Genomic DNA, 24,685 nt, shown 5'->3' on the forward strand with positions numbered 1-24,685 from the left:
TCTTATGGTCTTTTACTTAGCCTTAGCCATAGGGTGTAACAGCTTCTGGAAACAGGCAGGATGGTTTGCGACAAGAAAGGGAGTTGGAAGAAGGTGGTCAGGTAGGTGATATCTGGACCCAATTGCTCAAGCACTCAACTGGGGCATGTAACTATCTTCCAAAGAACAGAGTGAACAGCCAACAGAATCTCAGCTGATATAAAGTTTGGGAAACAAAAGTTGCAGAGAACATTAAAAAATGGATGACTGTATATTTGTTATCATATACAATCATAAACCATTATTATTATTCCAAATACCACACAGAACCCTTCCGATCTTACTGCATTTCGCCACCTCCCCAAGTCTCATTACTGTTGTGGTTAACTTTATTCTCCCACACACTACACCAATTTTCTATCCCTTACTCTCACTACACCTCACAATCTAACCTCACATAAGTACTCTGTTATTAAAGTCAGCTCACATTCTTTTTTCCTTCTAATAAGAGTCTCAGCTCTTTTTCACTTTTTATAAAAAGTGGCTACTTGGGTGACTTGTCACAGTTATTTCAGTACTTCTCCAAAGCAACATGCAGTGTTCTCTCTTATTGAAAACTTCAAATCCCAATAAATACTCTCCCATTATCTTACTGCATTTCTCGTTTACCTTGCTCCTGATTGCATACAAGACAAAGTGGGATTGTGAATACCAGTACACCTGCTGGAGGAGAGACCCCACCAACATAAGAGACACCAAATACAACTGATAAAGCTCAAATACAACAATAGAGCCCACACAAATAGAAGAAAGGGCAACACTAGAGCATCCAGACAAAGTTATCAAAGAGACTGTACCACTGAGTCCCATAGAACTCCTACCACAGTAGGTCACCTTACAAAGAAAGCTGGAAAAGCAGAGTATTAGGTGTCAAAGAAACAAATAAAAAGAGTCACCTCAAATGGGGAGACAAAAAAAAAAGAACCCGCAATCAAAAGGAATGGAAGACTCTCAATGAAAGTTCAGTGAAATGGAAGCAAGCAAACTAACAGATATACAATTAAAAACAATAGTGAAAAGCATACTCAAGGAAGTCACAGACAACTACAAGGAACACATTAGTAACTATAACACTGTGAAAAAAAAAACTATAAACAAGAACCAGGTAGATATGAAGAATACAAAACTGGAAATAAAGAATACACTAGAAGGAATTATAGTCAGGCTGGACAAAGCAGAGGAAGGAATTATTAAGCTGGAAGACAAGGTAGATAGAAGCACCCAGGTAGAGCAGTTACATGGAAAACACACTAAAAATTATGAATATAGCAAAAGAGAACTGCAAAACAACATGTAACACAACAACATTTAAATCATAGGAATATCAGAAGGAGAAGGAAAGGATCAAGGGATAGAAACCCTGTATGAAAAAATAATGACAGAAAACTCCACAAAATTGGAGAGGGAAAAACCCGTGCTATTTTAGGAAGCACAGAGAGTCTCAGTGAAGATGGACCCAAACAGACCTACTCCAAGATACATCATAATTAAAATGTCAAGTTTTAAAGACAAAGAGAGAATCTTAAAAGCAGGAATGAAGAAGCAAGAAGTAACATACAAGGGAACTCTGATAAGGCTATCACCTGATTTATCAAAAGAAACACTAGAAGCAGGAAGGCAATTGCAAGAAATATCCCAAGTAATGAAAAGTAAGGCCTGAAAAATACTATTGTACACAGCAAGGTTCTTAATTAAAATGCAAGATGAAATAAGGAGATTCTCAGACAAAAGTAGACTGAAAGAATACACCTGCGCCAAGCCAGCATTGCAAGATATGTTAAAGGGACTGCTTTAAAAAGGAGAGAGAGAGAGAGGAACATAGGTACAAAGGGGGAAAATGAATAAATACCTATAAATAATAACCTTAAATGTTAATAGATTAAATACTCCAATCAAAAGATACAGGTAGCTGAATGGATAAGAACCTGACCTGCATATATGGTGCCTGCAAGTGACACACCTCAAAAAAAAAAAAAAAAGAGCTATGTAGATTGAAAGCAAAGGGTTGGAAAAAAAAATGTTCTAAACAAAAGGTCAGGGGAAAAATATGGGGTAGCCATACCTTTATCAGACAAAAGAGACTTCAAAAGAAAGGACAAAAAAGAGACACTGAATAACAACACTTCATAACACTCAAGGAAAGAATTTAACAAGAAGACATAAACATTATAAACATATATTCACACCATACAGGAGCACCCAAATATATAGAGAAAATCTTGGAAAACTTCAAGAAAGATATAGACAACAACACACTAATATTCTGGGATTTTAACACCCCATTGTCAAAAATCTATAGATCATCCAAACAAAATATCATGAAGGATATTGCAGCCTTGAACAATGCTGTAGATCAAATGGACTTACCTGATTTATATATATAAACATTTCATGTCAAAGAAGAAAAATGCACTCTTTTCAAATACACATGGAACATTTTCAAAGATAGACCACATGATAGTGTATAAAACAATTTTTAACAAATTCAAGAAAGTTGAAATCATATAAAGTATTTTCTCAGATCACAAGGGCCTGAAACTAGAATGACCATAGAGACTTGGGAGACATTGGGGAAATGCCCATACTACCCAAAGCATTTGTAGTTTCATTGCAATCCCCATTAAAATATCAGTGACATATTTTTTAGGCACAGAGGAAACATTCTAAAAAATTTTATAGAACCATAAACAACTCTGAATAGCTGTAACTATTTTGAGAAAGAAGAACAAAGTAGGATGGAACACAATACCTGATATCAAACATAACATAAAGCCACAGAAATCAAAACAGCCTGGTACTCGCATAAGAACAGACACATACACCAGTGGAACAAACAGAGGGCCCAGAAATAAACCCAAATCTCTAAGGTCAATTAATATTTGACAGAGGGGCAGAAGCATAAAATGGAGTGAAAATAGCCTCTTCAACAAATGGTGTTGGGAGAGCTGGACAGCTACATGCCAAAAAATAAAACTTGATTACCAACTTACACCATACACTGAAATGAACTCAAGATGAATATAATAATTAAATATAATTGGTAACACCATGAAATTCCTAGAGGAGAACATAAGCAGGAAAATCTCACATATTCCATGCAGCAATATTTTCACAGATAGGTCCCCTGGAGCAAAGGACATAAAGGGAATAATAAACAAATGGGACTTCATCAAAATGAAAATCTGCATGGCTAAATGAAACATCCACAAAATGAAAAGGTAACCAACCGTATGGGAAAACATATTTGACAATGATACCTTGGACAAGGATTTGTTTTCCAAAATCTATAACAAATCAAACTACTCCACCCCAGGAAGACAAACAATGCAATTAAAAAATAGGCAAAGGAACTGAACAGTCAGTTTTCCAAGGAGGACATACAGAAGGCCCAGACACATATAAAATGATACTCAGTATCAGTAACTATCAGATAGATGCAAATTAAAACCATAATTAGTTACCACTTCACACTGCTAAGAATGACCATCACAACTGAATCAACAAACATCAAGTTCTGGAAAGGTTGTGAAGAAAAGGGAACCCTAGTTCACTGTTGGTGGGAATGCAGACTGCTGACACCACTGTGGGAAAAGTGTGGGATTTTCTCAGAAAACTAAAAAGTGAACTGCATTTTGACCCAGGAATTCTACTGCTGGGTTTATACTCTAAGAATCCTGAAATACCAATTCAAAAGAACCTATGTTCCCCAATGTTCATGGCAGTGCAAGTACAGTACCTAAGTGTTGGAAGCAACCTAAGTGCCCTTCAGTAAATTAATGAATCAGAAAACTATGGTACATTTACACAATGGAATAATGTGCAGCAGAAATAAAGTACGAGTTCCACCCTTTGCGACAGCATGGATGGAACTGGGGAGGATTATGCTAAGTGAAATAACCCAGGTCATGAAAGACAAATACCACATGATCTCACCTATAAGTGGAAACTAATCAAGAAAACAAACAAGCAAGCAAAATATAACCAGAGACATTGAAATTGAGAACAAACTGACAGTAACCAGAGGGGAGTTTGGAGAGGATAATGAGGGGAAAGGGGGAAGGGTTTTCAGGAACATCTATAAAGGACACATGGACAAAACCAAAAGAGGTAGGATCAAAGGTGGGAAGTGGAGATGGCTGGGGTTGGGGGTATGGTGGAGATGAAATGGAAACAAACAAAAAAAAAACAGAGAAAGAAATAGGAGTTCTTATCCTTCAGGACAGCATGGATGGATTTGGAGATCATTATGCTAAGTGATGTTAGCCAGGTGGTGAAAGCCAAATACCATATGATCTCACCTATAAGTGGATCCTAATCAACAAAAGAAACAAGCAAGCAAAATATAATCAGGGACGCTGAAATAAAGAATAGATTGAAGATAACCAGAGAGGAGGGTGGAGGGGGTAACAGGGGGAAAGGAGGAAGGGTCATCAAGGATCATGTGTAAGGGACATATGGACAAAGCCAAAGGGGATAAGAGCAAGCATGGGAGGCAGTGGGTTTTGAGTGGTAGTTAACATTGGTGGTGGGAAAATACAGACAACTATACCTGAATAAAAATAAAAGAAAGAAAGTGCAGGAAGGAGGCAAGGTGCAGTAAAACAGCAGAAGAGCAAAATAAGTTATTTGAAATATAATAATGGTGAACATCTGGGTATAAAATTGAAGAAATGCAACATCCACAGTATCGATGACAAACAAGCAAAGATTAATAAATGTGGAAAGAAGAAAGATAGTGTAAGAAAGGAAAAAAAGAATATGAGATAACCAATGGAAAGAAAAAATGCTTTGATTAAATGGAGGGAGGAGAAATAATAAGAGTGAAGAATAGAAACAAGGCATGAAAAGGGATAAAATAAAATTTAAAATGAATACAAGAAAGGGAACAAAAAAGGTAAATTAGAGTAAGAGATGGGAAGAGTAAAATATGAAATTTGAAATAAAACTAAAATAACAATAATGAATAATAGAAACAAACTTGAAGAAAAATTGTTAAAAAGCTATGCAGGAGAAAAATAATGCAAGTAATGACAAACAATGAGGTGTAATTCATCTCTTCATAACTGAATGTTTAACTATTGTCTTCTCTTTCTGGATCCATCTCTGGCAATGTTAGATGGTGTCGTGTCCCAGTGTAGCTTTGGGCAGCCTGTTCAAAGCTACAAGCGATCCACAGTTTGTGGCTGTATCCCTTAGGCTTGGCTAGTCTTTGCTTTTCTGCCCTGCTGGCTTTTTATCCACAAAGGCTCAGGAGTGGTTTATCTATCTTCCAACAACATTACATGCATCACCTCCACCTGCCTCTATAGGGGGATTGTAGTGCAACCTGGGGGGTTTGGTCCCTGGGTCTCCTTTGGGAAGCGTTGTTCAGTCTTCAAGGAAGATGGTGGGTGTGTTCTCCCAACTTTGCACCACATGTCTTGGCCCATCCCAGATTATTTTCAGTAATGTATAATTTCTGATGAATTAACTGTCCATTTCACAAGAGGGGCAATCCTTGTAAAAGGGTCAGTTAATTCCTGTTTGCAGTAGATGGTAGCTCTGTATAAGAGCTGAGGTTGAGCAGGGCTCTGAATACCCACTGTTATACCAATTTCCAATTTCTCTGCTGTACTGGATTCAGCCATATTGAGTTCAATGTACCCACATATCTTATTGTGTCTTCTAAAAGTTCAGAAAGGGCCCTTCTGGAGATTCTTTTCTTTTCCCCTGTGGATATGTACCTGGCAGGGGGGTCTTCAGACTGGCCTTACTGTTCTGAAGGGTTTGCAGTCTTATGGGTGGGTGTTGGACACACTTTCCTCTCCCCAGAGGTTTGTACACTGTGGTGTGAGAGGACACTCCTGGGTGCAAATTATTTCAGGTGTTCAGCTCTTGCTTACCTAGCTCCCAGCCCACTGCTCTCATAAGAGACTCAGACCTAAACTCTCAATTCTGTACAGCCCCCCATTCACCAGTCATCCCATGAGAGCCCTACAATCCCTTTACCATGAAGCTTTCTTACCTTCCTCCCCAACTGGTTCAGTGGGAATGAACAGCACTTTCAATCTGGTTTCTTGGTTCACAGGGAAGCTAAATGCATGTGGGTGTCCCTGCCTGACCACCCTTCAGTTCCTCTTTTTAAGTCTCTGACACCCACACTGCAGCGCAGTCACTAACTAGTTCTCTGAGCACTCCACTGCCTCCCAAAGCAAAAAATCTGTCTCAGTCAGGAGTAGCCATTGCCTACCAGTGCCTCCTACAGTTTTAGAAGAGAGAATTTCTCTCTGGAACTCTCCCAGTTGGTGCAGCAGCCATGGCCATGCTGCTCACTGTGTATGTGTGCAACCAAGTCTCCCAGACTCTGTATATCCTCCCAAGTCTCTCTTGATTAGGGTAGGTGGTTCCCTATGTGAGACATAATACCCCCTCTCTGTGAGGGGAGGGAGCCTCTAAGTTTCATTTACTGTCTGGTCTCTCCTGTGCTGCAGGCTCCTTGTGCAGGATATTTCCTCTTTAATTTATAAAATATCTTACCAGATGATGCAAAACATCTTCTGTGCTCCTTGGATTCAAAAATTCATATCAGCTGAGATTCTGTTGATTGTTCAGGTCACCTGTGAGAAAGTCAGCTTAAAGTTCATGCTGGGGGCACAAGCAAGTGAGCTCAGCTTCCACCTACTAAGCTGCTATCTTCTTGTCTTGCTATATAGATTTTTATTTAGTCTTTACTATGTTTTGGTAAGTTGTATTCACAAAGGAATGTTGTCATTTTAATTTAAGTTGTTGGAATCTAGTGCCATGAAGTTGTTTATAGTATTTCTTTATTTTCATTTTAATATCTGTGTAATCTATAATACTTTCTACACTTTCATTCCTAATTGTGGTTTTTGTTCTCCCTTTTTTTGTCCTGGATTAACCTTGCTAGGTGTTTATTATTTTTAAGTGGATCTTTTCAAAAAATTTTATTTTTTTTGCTTTCTTCTATTTTAAAATCTATTTTTATTTTTTTACACATTTTTGCTTAATATTTTTCCTTAACTTTGTAATTTCTTTCCTTCTACTTACTTTGGGATTAATTTTATCTTCATTTGTGCTATCCATGGTGGAAACTTAGATCACTGAAATTGAAATTTTATTCCTTTGTATAATATTTATTCCTTTGCATATTTAAATTTTCCTTTAATTATTGCTTTGGCTGCATCCTACAAACTCTAATATGCTGCAACCTTATTATTGTTTTGGTCTATATGTTTTGTAATTTCCCTTGTGATTTTTCTCTGTTCTATGGTTATTCAGAAGTATGTTATTTACTTTCCAAATGTTTGCATATTTCTAAAAATGTTAATAATGATTTATAATTTAATTTCATTGTATCAGAGAATATATATGAGATTATCTCAATCCTCTAAAATATCATAGACCTTATTTTATGTCTTAGAATGCATATTGGATTTTGGGGATTTACTGTTCAATAAATCTCAATTATGTCATATTGGCTGTTCAAGTCTTCTATATAATTACATTTTTTTTTACATTTTTGTCTTCATGTTTGATAAGTCACACTGGAGTCAATATCCAACTGTGGTTATGGATTTGTTTCTTTCTTCATCATGCTTTTTTATTAAATAGGGATAATATTTTATTAAATTATAGGTAACGTACCATATTAGTTTTAGGTGTACCACATAGTGATTCAACATTTATATAACTTATGATGCAATCACCACTACAAGTATAGCAACCATCTGTCACCATGCTGTTTTTATATTCTAGACTATATGCTCCATGTTTATACTGTATCTCTGTGACTTATTTATTTTATAACAAGAAATTGATACCTCTATTCCCCTTCATCTTTTTCACTGTTCTATACTTCCCTTCTGGCAACCTTCAGTTTATTTCCTGTATCTATGGATCATGTATTTTTTTTTCCCAAACTGTATATTAGACTCTCACCTATGCCAGTCCCCAATTCCTTCCCTCTGATTATGGTCCCACAGACTATGTTTTTCCTAAGAGTGAGCCTTAATGAGTCTAAGGCTCCTTCTCTTCCTCACTGACATGGCGTGTTCCATACTTTTTTTCCACTCAGGATATAAGAAGGATTTTAGTAGACTTTAAAAATTAAAATTCCTCCTTTAGTACAAGCTTTTTTGTGTTACTTTAAAAATGACACAATGACAGCTTCTTATTAGGGTTTGTCAGTGGGTGAAGATGAGTTAAACCCACTTGGTTCCTGTTCTGACCAAGATGCTATTGTAAGTTATTTGCCTGGGCCAGTGATTTCAAGTTGTGGCCAAATAACTGACTGAACTAAATGGCCCTTTCTGCATTATGCTCATTTTCCTCAACCCACACTCAGAATGTGTTATTTTTAATTTTTTTATTTTATTTATTTATTTTTAGAGAGGGAAGGGAGGGAGAAAGAGAGAGAGAGAGAAACATCAATGTGCAGTTGCTGGGGGGGGGATGGCCTGGAACCCAGGCATGTGCCCTGACTGGGAATCGAACCTGGGACACTTTGGTTCGCAGCCTGTGCTCAATCCACTGAGCTACACCAGCCAGGGGCAGAATGTGTTATTTTTTATTGTATGTAAATCTTTCTATGAGATAACATATATTTTAAGGAACCTCTGCACCTTGAAGATGATGTATTTGTATGACATATTGAGAAATAAAATGCTGCCATTGTGGCCATGAATAGATAAAAATCAATACAGCCTCCATTTACTATAACCGAGCTCCAAATCAAATGAGCAACTCTCCCAAAGTGAGAACTCTTTTCTAGAGAGAGAACCTGTAAGTAGGAGGAGGCTTAGCAAATTCTCTGTATAGTGGATGGTATTTATATACCATCACAGTTGAAGACTCATCTTAAGAACTGTCCTTTGATATATTTGTCTCATGGAAGAATAATGACCTTTAACAATAGCTTGTTGATTTGTAAGCCATTTGAATCTAATCTTTTTCTGAGGTTCATAATTCCCAAGGATATTGTCACCATTGTATTGTCTCTGAGTGCTCAGCAGTGAATTTAAAGACTTTATAAAGTTTTCTTTGCATGAAATCAAGACTCCTGAAAATACAGAGGCAACTGGTAGTGAAATGGAGAGTAAGATCTTCATCAAATATTATGTATTGCTTTGTACTCAATGCTGAGAACAACATGTATTGATTTTTTTTTATCAGTACTTCAGTCTAGAGTTCTCAGTTTACCATTGAGGTATAGTATAGCTGTTGACAAGCAAAGGGAATTGCCAAGATAGAGCATATATTATTAAAGCAGTTCATTTTCTCATCAACAGTTTACATCTTGCTCTAGGTAATTACTGACATCTTAGAAAGAATTAGTATACTATTTGGGAATGTGTGTGCCAAGATAATATACATACAATTAGTTAGAAAAGAAATGTACTCACTTATGAAGGCATTGAGCAATGTGAATGGCGTGCACATAGACATTGACCTCTGAGATCATTCACACGGTTTCCTCATTATACTCCTACAATTGGTCCATTTGTTACTCTTTGCCTATATGGCTGACCTAGGGTCATTATGTTTCTAATATTATATCATTGCCTATATGAGAAGCTAGTTTTTAATTTACCCACTATCATCCTCCTTATGTACAGGGTGAAAAGACTATTTGCACATGGCAGCCAGGCATATGTCAATCAGAAGGGATAATTGATTGCATGAACTGAGGCAATTTACATGGCCAATATATGTATAGAAGGAAGTGGGTACCTGGGAATTTATCCACATATGCTGCCTCTAGATGATCCCAATCATCTACATATTCTTATGAAACACAGACAGCCTGGTATTCTGTCCCTGGTACATGCTGTCTAATGCTAAGTTTCTACCTAATTCCATCTTCAAAGTGTAGGAATTCACTTCATGACTTTCGCTTTTTATATGGACATATCACATTCTATGGTTATGGTCTATCTTAACCTTCCATACTTTCAGATTTCTGTCTTTATAAAACAATTATTTCAATTGCATTTTGGATTATCATGGTTCTAGCAGGGAACTTTAACCTCAGGTGTTTATAATTGTATTTTCAAGTTTTATCCTTGAAATGACTTCTCTAAAAATTATTTGTAGCATTTCTTTTGCCTGATAAAAATTGTGTTTCTTTCTAAGAAATGAAAAATAAGGTTCTCTAAAAGCTGTATTTAAAAAACAACTTTTATTATCTTTCATTTTCTCCTGTAAAACTGACATTTTCATGAACAAGAATACAGTTGTCAGAAAAAGTTGTAAACAAATCATAATATTTAAAAGTATTCAAACTAAATGTTCTTTTAGAGAGGAAAATTATTATGTAACAAGAAATGCTGTATGCCTCCTAAGAGACTATTCTCAAGAAATAATTATAAACCACATTTTTATGTGGTCTATGACATTCTGAATTGCAGAATATTTTTGTAATTGGCTTAGCTATGTTTAGGGAGACATGAGTTCAGCCTTGTTGTTGCACAAGCAACAGAGAAGGTATGTGAGGGAAACACCTTAGAATTTTGGTGAAATAATTTGGTTAGTGACACAATTATTTTCCACATTCTAAGAAGCAAAGAAAAAAGCAGAGCTCCTAGCCCTGGCTGGCGTAGCTCAGTGGATTGAGCACAGGCTACGAACCAAAGTGCTGCAGGCTTGATTCCCAGTCAGGACACATGCCTGGGTTGCAGGCCATGACCCCCAGCAACTGCACATTGATGTTTTTCTCTCTCTCTCTCTCGCCTTCTCCCTCCCTTCCCTCTCTAAAAATAAATAAATAAAATCTAAAAAAAAATGTTTTAAAAAGCAAAGCTCCTTTAGTACACCTATTATTACAGGGAGTAAGGTGGTGCATGTAAATAAGAAAGTGTAAAAGAGAGGGTAAAAATAAATACTATGTAAAATCACAGGCTAGACACTTTGTAAATATTAGTTCTACTTCTCTCCATTTATGGGGTTATTAAAGTTGTTAGGGAAACATTGATTATAAAAATACAGTCACATGATTGGAGGGCCTTCTTATAGGGAAAGGTAGTATATTTCCTACCTTAATTTATATTTCTTCAGAAATAGCCATGAAGGAAACATGCCAAAAGATTTAAAGATTCAAAATTAGAATACCCCACAGAGTATAAGAGAAGGTATAGGAGAGAAAGAGAAAGGTAAGTGCTCAAAGACCAAAACAGTGCCACCACTCTTTCTCTCTCTCTTTTATTTATTTCTATTTCTTTATAAACTTCTATTTTTTACTTGGACTTGGAACATTAGAACCATTGATAAAGTTGCTTTGGATTTCCTGCTGTGACATCTTTCAGCCTTCATTTGCTATGAGTGCATGTTTTTACTTAAATTTCTTATTTTCTAATTATAATTGACATACAATAGTATATTAGTTTCAGATGTACAACCCTATCAACCCTGTGATTAGACAGTTATATAATGTATAAAGTGATCATGCTGATATATTTCTCACCATACATAGTTACTGCCCGGGCTGTACTTTACATCTTTGTGAGTGCCATAACTCTTATAAGGTATAGGCAGGTAGTGAAAAGTCAGAACTGAGCTTCTTATTTCCTTTTTTAAGCATTAGTGCCTAATTTTCTACTGAAGTCTTACTCAGGATTCTAATATATTAAAAAATAAAAGAGGAACTCATGTGTTTGTTGGTAGAAGGAGGAGTGTAATAAGATTCCTACCCTTTCTCTACCCAACTCTGTGCCCCTTCCTGAAACTTTTGTGGTTCTACATAACTTAGCATGCAAACTTGGTTATATAACTGCTATTCAAATCACACTGTAGTGATATAGCCCAGAGTATATCCACAGCACAATAGCCTGAGTGAATTTTACAGTCAAGTCTCAAAGGAAAGCTGTTATTAAATAGTTTCCAACTGAAGTTTGGGAAGGTACTTAATTTATACCTAGGAATTACTTGCTTTAAAATTGTATCTTTCATTAACTGCAAATCACATACATTGAATTCCTAAATTAGTTAACAGTAGTCATTGCTTAGGCACCATCAGTCTATTGTGTTAAATATTTTATTTTATAGAAAAAAAGAGTAAATCATTTGTGAAATTATTTATTTTATTGAAAAATTGAGTAGATCTTGAAATTGATGTCTTGATATACCTATTAAAGCTGATTTTATAATAGAAAAGAGATGGCATATAAATCCAAACCTTGCCTTTGAGATAGTTTTATACTACTTTTTCTAAATAACCAAGTTGCTAAAACAGTATGAGAAGAAATCAAGAAACTAGTTTGTTGTGCTCAGTGTTTATATATGATATTTAAGTGCTTTTTGGGGCTATTCTTTGACAGTCCAAATGGACAAATGCTATGCTGACACCAGGCTAAGTTGGGAGTGTGAAATAAATATGGGAATAAAAACAACTAAACAAGAAGTACTTTGATTTCCCACTACCAAATCTACCACTTTCTTACATGTGTACTTGTATATTTTGCCTCCTAGTTCCCACTAAAATGGAAGGAGTGACTCTGCAATGAATTGAGATTATATCTTGTATCTTGGCCATTATAATGTGACCAATAGAATGTGGACTAAGGCACAGTCTGTGTGCATTATTCACATTCATTCTTTCTCAATCTATATGGCTGGAAGTTATGGTTTTGTATATGGCATCATTCCAAGTTGCAAGGGCTATAGATCTTCAGTCATGGCTTGTTACTGTGACAAGAGTTACAAGCCTTTGCTGAGTAAGGCCACTGAGAATTTAGGTTTATACCCACAGCATAGGCTTTACCATTCTGGTCTATCCTAACTAATATATATTGCCAATGGGTTTTATCAGTTTCTCACTGATTTCATAAAACTTCAAGAACAATTATATCACATAGTTGTCTCTGATGTTCTGTAGGTAAACTTGTTTTACTCATACTTTGAGCTCTGCATTTCTTTATGTTGATCATCAATAGATTGTATCTTTAAAAATACAATGTCATAGAAAGTAATTTAATTTGATTCTAAAGTAGCATTTCCCATAGCATTTTTCAAGAATCATTAATTGTGGGAAATATCAATGTGTGTACCTAAACAGAATTTCCAAGCCTACATAATTTTGGAAAATGCTGTATTCAGTAGATCCCTATTAAAAATGCTTGACATTGTTATAATATTGAAGGGTCTGAGCAGATCTGCAATAAAAAAAGTCAAAGTTAATTTGTACCAAGTGTTTTCTACGTCCGTCTGACTATACCTCTTTTTTATTTTTTTTAAATTTTTATTTTAGTTGTTGTTGCAGTACAATTTTCTATCTTTTACTCCCATCCCAGCCCACCCACCCAGGCATCCCCTCCTCCCTCCCATTTCCACCCACCCATAGTTTTTTTATCCATCTGTCCTTTATACTTGTTCCTGTAAATCCTTCCCCTTTCCCCTGAAATTTCCCTGAAATTCCCTCTCCTCTACCCTCTGAACACTGTCAGTCTGTTCTCTATTTCAGTGTCTTTGGTTATATTTTTCTTGTTTCTTTGGTTTGTCGTTTAAGTTCCTAATAAAGGTGAGATCATATGGTATTTGTCTTTCTCTGCTTGGCTTATTTCCCTTAGCATACTGCTTTCCAGTTGCATCCATGCTATTGCAAAGGGTAAGAGCTCCTTCTTTTTTTGTGCTGCATAGAATTCCATTGTGTAAATGTACCATAGTTTTTTGATCCATTCATTTACTGAGGGGCACCTAGGTTGCTTTCAACACTTGGCTATTATAAATTGTGCTGCTATCAACTTTGGGGCACATAGGTTCTTTTGTATTGGTGTTGCAGGGTTCTTAGGATATAATCCCAGCAATGGAATTGCTGGGTCAAATGGCAGATCCGTTTTTAGTTTTCTGAGAAAATTCCATACTGTTTTCCATAGTAGTTGTACCAGTCTGCAGTCCCACCAACAGTGCACTAGGGTTCTCTTTTTTCTACAACCTCTCCAACATTTGTTGTTTGTTGCTTTGTTTATGATGGCCATTCTGACTGGTGTGAAGTGGTATCTCATTTTGGTTTTAATTTGCATCTCTCTGATAGCTAGCAATATTGAGCATCTTTCATGTGTCTCTGGATCCTCTGTATGTCCTCCTTGAAGAAGTGTCTGTTCAAGTCCCTTGCCCATTTTTTAAATTGGGTTGCTTGTCTTCTTAGAGTGGAGTCCTGTAAGTTCTTTGTATATTTTGGAGATTAAACCCTTGTCTGAGGTATCATTGGCAAATGTGTTTTCCCATACAGTTGGTTTACTTTTTATTTTAATACTGTTTTATTTTAGCCATGCAGGAGGTTTTTATTTTTATGAGATCCCATTTGTTTATCCTTTTCTTTATGTCCCTTGCTCTGGGGGACATATCAGTAAAAATGTTGCTGTGAGAAATATCTCAGATTTTCCTGCCTATGTTCTTCTCTAGGACTTTAATAATGACATGACTTATATTTAAATATTTTATCCACCTTGAATTTATTTTGGTGTATGGTGTAACTTGTTGCTTGAGTTTCATTTTTTTTGCACGTAGCTGTCCAGTTCTCCCAACACCATTTGTTGAAGAGACTGTTTTCACTCCATTTTATGTTGCTGTCCCCTTTGTCAAATATTAATTGACTGTAGACACTTGGGTTTATTTCTGGACTCTCTGCTCTGTTCCATACATTTTTTTTTTCGGTAAACATTTGTCAGAAGTAGTTCCCGTGTGAAAAGAGTCTTATAATTTCATTTACAAAGACATATTTTTACCAAAATAGTATTGAATTAGTCAGAAAACATAATTAGTAAGTTAAGTAGGAGTATCTGTTTCCTAGGTTTGTTTTAATGAGTTATCACAAATTCGATGGACCTAAAAACAAAAAATCTCACAGTTTTGGAGGCTAGAAATTTAAAATCAAGATGTCAACAAGGCTATGCTCTTTCTCTGAGGGCTCTGGGGGAATAACCCTTCTTTGGCTCTTCTGGCATCTACTGCTTGCTGATAATCTTTGACATTACTTGACTTTATTCCCTCTATCTTCCCTGTGTTTCTTCTGTGTATTCAAATCTCCATTTACTTAAAAGAATACTAGTCTTTGTATTTAGGGTCCATCCTATCTCAGGATAATCTGATGATCTTAATATGATCTCATCTTAATTTAATTACATCTGCAAATTCCCTATTTCCAAATAAAGTCACATTCACATATTCTGGAATTAGAGATTATTGCCTCAACATATCTTTTTGTAGCGTTTCGTTAAGCAAGTCAGAAATATATAGGGCAGGCCTCAGGCTGGAAAATCTTGGGCAGGAGCTGAGAGTGCAATCTACAGTAAGAATTGCTTCTTCCTCAGAGAAACTTCAGTTTTGCGCTTAAGGCCTTTCAGTTGATTTGGGGAGGCCCATACACACTATCAAAGGTGATCTCCTTTATTTAAAGTCAATTAATTGTAGATTTTACCCATATTTACAAAATGTTTTCACAGCAATATCTAGATTAGTGTTTGATTAAATATCTGAGTAGTATAGCCTAGCCAAGTTAACACGAAGGACTGACCATTACAAACAAAATTAAATTGTCAGTTTAAGAACTTTCTTATATTCTAGCCCATCCTGAAGCTCTTTGCATACAAAAGTGTTTTTTTCTTAAAAATTTCTTGTGCTGCCTTTTTTAGACACAGGATTGGTGAGGCAGCCATTATTGGTCTTGTCTCTGAGTGAAAAGGAGAAATGATGTGATACAATTTATTTCTATTCAGGTATTTTTAAAATGACCCCCGTTTGACTGTTTTTGAAATCTTTACTTTGAAAAGATCTTAGATAGTACCTAAGTTAATATTCTTACTTTACCTATAGGTGAACTGGGCCCAGAGTGGAAAAGTATCTTGTTCATATTTATCTGTATGGTTTATATCTAATCTGTGATGAGAACCTAAAAAACAGATAAATTCCATGGCTTCATTGTTCCAGTCATTATACTGAAGAATCTTTCCATGCCCCTTCACTTGGCTCCACAGCCAAGAACTGTCACTGTTGTGGCAGAGGCAGGGTGCATGATTATGAAGGTAGCTCTCCCAGCAGGATGCTTTTGCCTCACAGAACTTCTCAGAACCCTCTAAGTATGGGCAATGTCCTTCATTTGCATCACAATTAAAACTTAATTCTTAGCCACTCTGAGTATATAATTTTGGCCTGTCTGCATTTCAATGACACTGTTTCGATATACTAGGTGATATGTCCACATAAATGTATTAAGACAATAACAGCAAAGGTCATAACTCTCCTTATTACTGAAACTAAAATTTAATAAGCTAGATCACAGGCTGCTTTAAGAATGGCTATTCCAGGTTAATGAGGCTCTGCCACTGAAGCCAATTAGACTAGGTACAATTATACCATATTTTAATAGCTGTAAGTCAGAGTGACACAAGGATTCTGTCTCTGGGTAATTAGTAGTTAGAAAGTAACTACTTCCTAGTTAAGTGAGGGGAAACCAAGTATAGCATCATTGATCATATAAGAGAAACACAGAGAGCACAGATCTTGTAGCTTTTCTTTCTAAGTGTGTGCATGTCATCTGTTGCTAAGTGGGAGCTGGCTTCACAGAAAGCCCTCTTCTTTTCTAAAAGGATATGTGATTTCAAAGACACTTTTAAAAAAGTAGATGAAATGTGACTGGTAATATAAGGGGAGGAAGAACTCAGAAACACTTTCTCTATTATTGAGACTGTTTCCCTGCAGATTTTGGAAGATTTAGTGGGCTGACATCATTGATTAAAAAAAAAAAAAAAAAAAAAAAAAAAAACTAAATACAGAGAAGCATTATCAAACCCCAAGATGATATTGTAAAATTGGAATAAACAAGCCTCAGATATTAACTTAATAAAGACCTCCTTTAAGGGTTTTTTTTTTAACTTTCTTATATAGCCTGTTTTATTTTTCTACTTAAGGACACATCATAACAATTTCTTCATGCTGTTCTATATCCTGCTGATCTGTTTTTTTAAATTATGTTATTGTTGTTCAAGTAAAGTTGTCTGCATTTACCCCCCACCACACCATCCACCCCAGCCATCCCCATCTCCCTCCCCTGCTTCCACCCCCATTGTTTTTGTCCATGTGTCCTTTATGGTTGTTCCTGAAAACTCTTCCCCCCAATTTAACCTCACCCTTGAAGCTATTTAAAAATCCTTTACTACACATACTTAAAAGGGGGCCAAGGAAAAGCCTCCTGACCACTGAGAATATAGATGAAAAGAAAGGGAAGATGGCAGTGTGGTAGGAGGGAGAAGATTCCACTTCTCCTTACACACAGGAGAAAAACCTAGCAGATCTATAGAGGAACAGAGCAAACAGCCAAGAGTACCCCACCATATATGAAGATAGGAGATCACAAATTGTAGTGGACATTGGGAAACTAGACAGTAAAGAGAGTGCTTCAGGATAATAAGGGCCCAGGGATCAGCACAGGGACCAGGGAAGTTGCACGCAGCCCCAGGCCTGGCACTCTGGGGTCTGCCTTGGGGCACTTGGAAGAGAACTGGGTCAATGGCTACCTCCCTGGCCAAACAAGGATTGAGCAACTCTTGGGGAGGCCTGGTTGCTGGAAGGCACAGAGAGAAGAGTGAGGACTGAGAGGCAACCACACAGGGGCTGTGAGCACCCACACATACCCCTGGGAAAAGTGTACAACCCAGCCTGTGCAACCAAGCATGGTCTGCCTCTCGCCCATACTGGAGAGAGTGTGGTTTTGTGGAAGACCCAGAGCCCACAGCTATGAACACAGAAAAGGCACGGGTGCTCTGCAGCATCCCTGGTGTCCATGGCTGACAACTCGGGGGGAAGTGTGCACACCTCAGGAGCCCCAAAGCCCACAGCTTTGAACACAGGGAAGGCACACATGACACGCAGGTCCCTGGAGCACACAGCCTTGAGCTCAGGAGAGCGTGCGTAGGAGGGTCTAGATCCCACACCCAGGCCCCTACAGAGAGGCACCAGATTGGCTCTGGGGAGGATGTGTGGCTAGCCCTGGGGAGAGTATGGGAGACGCTGTCTGAGTGCTGAACAGCAAGGGAGAAAAGCAATACCAATTGCTCCTCAGCCTGATGAAGCCAGCAAGACCAGAAAAACTGGTTTGGCCAGTTTGAAACCAACAGAAGGTTTTTTTGATGGTTTGTTTGATTGTTTGATTTTGTCTTTTTTAAGCAACTTTTTATTTTTTTAATTCTTATTATTTTTATATCTCTCAATTCTTTATGCTTCTCTTTCTTTCTTTCTAGTGTCATTCCCCCTTACGTTCTTTCCACATTTATCTCTTCTTCCTTCCATCTTCTCCTTTTTTCCTTCTTTTTTTCTTAAACCTACAAGTTATTGCATATTTGTATTTCATTATTCTTACATTTTTTTATTTTATAGTATTTTGGTATTCTCCTTTCTGTATACTCTGCTTTTCTTGACTGCTTATATTCAATTGTTTGACAGGTTTCCTCTGTTATCTCATTCATAGTGTATTGCTAATTTACTGTCCTTCATTTGCATTCCATTAGTACACTACTCAAAGTTCTATACACCCTATTCTTCTTATCTAGATCTCATAGATTCTGTCATATGACTGTTCTCATATTACTGTAAATAATACCTATTCCATACAATTGTAAATACTACACAACATCCCTCCCTGATCTTAGCAAACTTCACCGTTTTCTGAACTCTATTACTGTAGTGGTTAACTCTATTCTCTCACACACTACACCTATTTATTATTCTTTACCCTCACCCTACCATAGAATCTGACCTCCCTCAACCTCACAGCTTTCTATATCGAACTCACAATCTTTCCCTCTCCAGCAAGAGTCTTATCTTCATTCCATCCTTTCTAAAAAGTGGCTAGCTGGGTGGAAGAGCACAGTTAACATTATACATCACCAAAGGATCTCCTATATCTTCTCTACTGGCTGCTACTATAAATATCATAGAATACTTTCTTGCTGTCTTAAATCATTTTACCTTACCCAGCCAACTGATCACAAAAAAGAGTCGGTGGAAGCTATGAACACCAGGAGACCCAATGGAGACTGCACCACTGAATCTCACAGGTATTCTACCACAGAAGTTCACACCATAAACCCAGTGAGACAGAACACATCAACTTAAGAAGCAGAGGCTAACAAGAAGAGTCTCACGAACAATGGGAAGACAAAGAAACAAACCCCAAATGAAGGGAAAGGAGGAAGCCTCAGAAAAAATGCTAAATTAAATAAAAGCAACTCAACTATCAGATACTCAGTTAAAGCAATGATTATTAGGAAGCTCAACAAGCTCACAATGAGCTACAAGAAACTACAGGGATGCTACAATAAACTCACTGCAAACTATATCAACATGAAAAAGGAAATAGAAACTATTAACAAAGGCCAAGAGGAAATGAAGAATACAATTTCTGAACTGAAGAACACAGTAGAAGGAATAAAAACCAGGATCAATGAAACAGAAGACTGGATCAGCAAATTGGAGAACAAAGTAAAAAAAAAAAAAAAACCACCCAGAAGGAGCAAACAAAGGGAAAGAGGCTCAGGAAGAATGAAGAGGGATTAAAAGAAGTTCAACAAAATGTGAAATGTAATAATATTTGTATAATAGGGATACCAGAAGGAGAAGAAGAAGAACAAGGGATAGAAAACCTATTTGAAAAAGTAATGATAGAAAACTTCCATAATTTGATGAGAGAAAAAGTCACACAAATCCAGGAAGCACAGAGAGTGCCAATCATGAGGAACACAAAGAGGCCCAACTCAAGACACATCATAATTAAAATGGCAAAATTTCAAGAAAAAGAGAGAATCTTAAAGGCAGCAAGGGAGAAACAGGAAGTAACATACAAGGGAGCCTCAATAAGGTTAGCAGCTGACTTCTCAATGGAAACTCCAAGCCAGAAGAGAATGGCAAGAAATATTCCAAGTGATGAGAGCCAGAGGTCTGCAACCAAGGCTACTTTACCCAGCAAGGCTCTCAATCAAGATAGAAGGCCAAATAAGAAGCTTCCCAGACAAAATAAGTCTAAAAGAATACACCCCCACCAAACCAGCTCTGCAAGAGATGCTAAAGGGACTGCTTTAAGGAAAGAAAGGAAAAGAGAGAGAGAGAAGAACACAGGTACATAAATGGCAATGAATAAGTACCTATCAACAATAACCTTACATATAAATAGATTAAGTGCTCTAATCAAAAGACATAGAATAGCCAAATGGATAAGAAAGCATGACTCACACATATACTGCCTACAAGAGACACACCTCAGGATGAAAAACCTACACAGACTGAAGGTGAAGGGCTGGAAACAAATTTTCCAAGAAAATGGACAGAAAAAGAAAACCGGGGTAGCACTACTCATATCAGACAAAACAGACTTCCAAAAAAGGGCCATAAAGAGAGACCCAGAAGGTCATTTAAAGGGAAGAATCCACCAAGAGACATAAACATTGTTAATATATATGCACCCAACAGAGGAGCACCCAAATAATATATATATCAGTTGAGAGAGAGAGTGAGAGCGAGTGAGAGCCCTTCATCCTAAAGAAGCTAAGTACACATTATTTTCAAATGCACATGGAACATTTTCAAAGATAGACTGCACAACTGGACACAAAACAAGCCTCAACAAATTCAATGAAATTGAAATCATACCAAACATTTTTTTGGATCGCAAGGGACTGAAACTAGAAACCATCCTGAAGGGGAACCCCCCCCCTCGCAAAATCATGGAGATTAAATAGCATGCTATTAAGCAATGAATGGGTCAAGATTGAAATCAGGGAAGAAATCAAAAGGTTTCTGGAAACAAATCAATAGGAACCCACAACAACCCCAGACTTATGGGACACAGTGAAGGCAGTTCTGAGAGAAAAGTCCATAGCAATACAGGTCTTTTTTTCTACCTAAAAAAGATAGAAACATTTCAAACAAACAACCTAACCCTATGTCTACAAGAACTCGAAGGTCAACAACAAAGAAGGCCAAGAGCAAGTAGAAGGGAGGAAATAATCAAGATCGGAGCAGAATTAAATGCACATACAAACTAAAAGTACAATTCTAAGGATCAATGGATCCAGGAGCTGATTCTTTGAAAGGAAAAAAAAATGACAAGCCTTTAAACAGACTTATCAAGAAAAAAGAGAGAAGACCCAAATAAACACAATCAGAAATGAAAGAGGAGAGATTACAACTGATACAACAGAAATACAAAGGATTGTAAAAAATTACTGCATAGAACTGTATGCCAAGAAATTTGAAAATCTAGGTGAACTGGACAAATTTCTAAAAAAAAATATAATCTTCCAAAACTCAATGAAGAAGAAGGAGAAGGCCTAAACAAACCAATAACAGCAAATGAAATTGAAGCAGTAATCAAAACAACCCCCAACACACAAAAGCCCTGGACTGGATGGTTTCACAGAAGAATTCTACAAAACATTTAAGGAAGAGCTAACCCCTCTCCTTCACAGGCTATTCCAAAAAATCCAAAATGATGGAAGACTACCAAATTCTTTTTATGAAGCCAACATTATCCTAATCCCAAAACCAGATGAAGACACAACAAAGAAAGAAAACTTCAGGCCAATATCGCTGATGAATATAGACACTAAAATCCCCAACAAAATATTGGAAAACTGCACCCAACAATACATTAAAAAGATCATACACCATGATCCCAGTGGGATTCATCCCAGGGATGGAAGAATGCTTTGATATTCACAAATAAGTAAATGTAATACATCACATAAACAAAAGCAAAGACAAAAATCACAAGATCATGTCAATAGATGCGGCAAAAGCATTTGATAAGGTACAGCACGCATTTATGATAAAAACACTCAGCAAAGTGAGAATCAAGGGAGCATTCCTCAACATAATAAAGGCCTTATATGAGAGACCTACAGCCAACATCATACTCAATGGGTAAAAACTAAAGTCTTTCCCACTAAGATCAGGAACAAGACAAGGGTGTCCACTTTCACCACTTCTATTCAATGTATGATTGGAAGTTTTAGCCACAGTAATCAGACAAGAAAAAGAAATAAAAGGCATCCAAATTGGAAAGGAGGAAACAAAACTGTCATTGTTTGCAGATGACATGACAGTGTGCATAGAAAATCCTATACACTCCACAAAAAACCTGCTCAATTAATAAATGAATCTGGCAAAATAGCAGGATACAAAGTCAAAATCAAAGACATTTTTGTATACCAACAATGAAACAGCAGAAGCAGAAATCAAGAAAAAATTTCATTCAATATAAAAAAGGAAAAATAAAATACCTTCAAATAAATCTAACCAAGGAGATAAAATACCTGAATACAGAAAACTACACAACACTGAAGAAAGAAATGAAGGAATACCAACAAATGGAAATACACAAAGTGTTCATGGATCGGAAGAATTAACATCATCAAAATGTCCATATTACCCAGAGCAATTTACAGATTCAATGTGATACCTATTAAAGTACCAATGGCATATTTCACAGACATAGAACAAATACTTCAAAAATTTATATGGAACTATAAATGACATCAATTAACTGTGGCAATTTTGAGAAAGAAGACCAAAGAGGAGGAATCACAATACCGAATAAAAAACTCTATTTAAAGGCCACTATAATCCAAATAGTCTGGTATTAGCATAAAAACAGGCACTTTGACCAATGGAACTATACAGAGAGCCCAGGAAAAAACCCAAGCCTCTACAGTCAATTAATATTTGACAAAGGGAGCGACAATATAAAATGGAGTAACAATAGCCTCTTCAACAAATGGTGTTAGGAGAACTGGATAGCTATGAGCAAAAAAAATGAAACTTGAGCACAGACTTACATTATACAAAAAAAATAAATTCAAGGTGGATAAAATATTTAAATATAAAGAGTGACAAAATTTAAGTCCAAGAGAAGAACATAGGCAGGAAAATCTGAGATATTTCTCACAGCAACATTTTTACTGATATGTCCCCCAGAGCAAGGGACATAAAGAAAAGAATAAACAAATGGGATCTCATAAAAATAAAAACCTCCTGCATGGCTAAAATAAAACAGTATTAAAATAAAAAGTAAACCAACTGTATGGGAAAACACATTTGCCAATGATACCTCAGACAAGGGTTTAATCTCCAAAATATACAAAGAACTTACAGGACTCCACTCTAAGAAGACAAGCAACCCAATTTAAAAAATGGGCAAGGGACTTGAACAGACACTTCTTCAAGGAGGACATACAGAGGATCCAGAGACACATGAAAGATGCTCAATATTGCTAGCTATCAGAGAGATGCAAATTAAAACCAAAATGAGATACCACTTCACACCAGTCAGAATGGCCATCATAAACAAAGCAACAAACAACAAATGTTGGAGAGGTTGTAGAAAAAAGAGAACCCTAGTGCACTGTTGGTGGGACTGCAGACTGGTACAACTACTATGGAAAACAGTATGGAATTTTCTCAGAAAACTAAAAACGGATCTGCCATTTGACCCAGCAATTCCATTGCTGGGATTATATCCTAAGAACCCTGCAACACCAATACAAAAGAACCTATGTGCCCCAAAGTTGATAGCAGCACAATTTATAATAGCCAAGTGTTGAAAGCAACCTAGGTGCCCCTCAGTAAATGAATGGATCAAAAAACTATGGTACATTTACACAATGGAATTCTATGCAGCACAAAAAAAGAAGGAGCTCTTACCCTTTGCAATAGCATGGATGCAACTGGAAAGCAGTATGCTAAGGGAAATAAGCCAAGCAGAGAAAGACAAATGCCATATGATCTCACCTTTATTAGGAACTCAAATGACAAAACAAAGAAAAAGGCAAAATATAACCAAAGACAATGAAATGGATATCAGGCTGACAGTGTTCAGAGGTGAGAGGGGAGGAAATTTCAAAGGAAATTCAGAGGAAAAGAAAAGAGCTTACAGAAACAAGTATAAAGGACATACGGACAAAATCTAGGGGAGGGTGGAAATGGGAGGGAGGTGAGGAGGGCTGGTTGGGTGGTCTGAGATGGAAGTAAAAAATAAAAAATTGTACTTGAACAATAATTAAAATAAAATAAAAAAGATATTAAATTAAACCTGTTTTGTTTAAGAGAGTTTCATTTCAGTGTGATTTAGGAGTGCTGAGAAAGTTCATTACTGTTCTTTCTGAGAGAAATGCACTTTTTAAAGAAAATGGACAAGTACATTCATACTCATTTTCATATTAAAACAACTGTCTCCTGACAATCTATACTGCAATGTACACAGATGTCTTAACTCCCGTATGCTTTTTATATGAAAGAATACTTTGCAGCATTTTGTACCTTAGAGGTTCTTTCTACTTAATGAAGACAATGAGTTAGGCCTCTGATCACTCAATTGTAACAGAAAGTTGATCTTAGAAGGTATTTCTGTATGAAAATTACTGAAGAAGTGGCATTTCAGAGCAACATTAATACAGAAGTGTTAAAGAGTATGTGTTATTGGAGACACCATACATTTACTTCTACTGAAAGAAATACATGGGATAATGTTATACAGTGTACAAAAGGTTTAATTGAACCAGTTTTGTTCAAGAGAGTTGCATTTCAGGGTGAATTAGTAGCATTGAAAGAGTTGATTACTGTTCTTTTTGAGAAACAAGCAGCCTTTACAGAAAATGGAAGGTTGGAT

The 24,685-nt window shown here is 36.6% G+C and overlaps 1 long non-coding RNA gene across 1 annotated transcript in view; it reads left to right on the forward strand.

Annotated features, from left to right (window-relative positions):
* LOC118498550 overlaps positions 1–19,172 on the forward strand; it is a 28,637-nt gene extending 9,465 nt beyond the window's left edge. The window contains exons 2-3 of the long non-coding RNA XR_004901040.1: positions 5,590–5,596; positions 19,024–19,172. This is a non-coding gene — a long non-coding RNA (uncharacterized LOC118498550). The remainder of the gene's footprint in view (positions 1–5,589; positions 5,597–19,023) is intronic.
* Positions 19,173–24,685: the final 5,513 nt, after the last annotated feature.

This window comes from Phyllostomus discolor, chromosome X (genome assembly GCF_004126475.2).
Source record: "Phyllostomus discolor isolate MPI-MPIP mPhyDis1 chromosome X, mPhyDis1.pri.v3, whole genome shotgun sequence".
In the NCBI taxonomy this organism is placed as follows: domain Eukaryota; kingdom Metazoa; phylum Chordata; class Mammalia; order Chiroptera; family Phyllostomidae; genus Phyllostomus; species Phyllostomus discolor.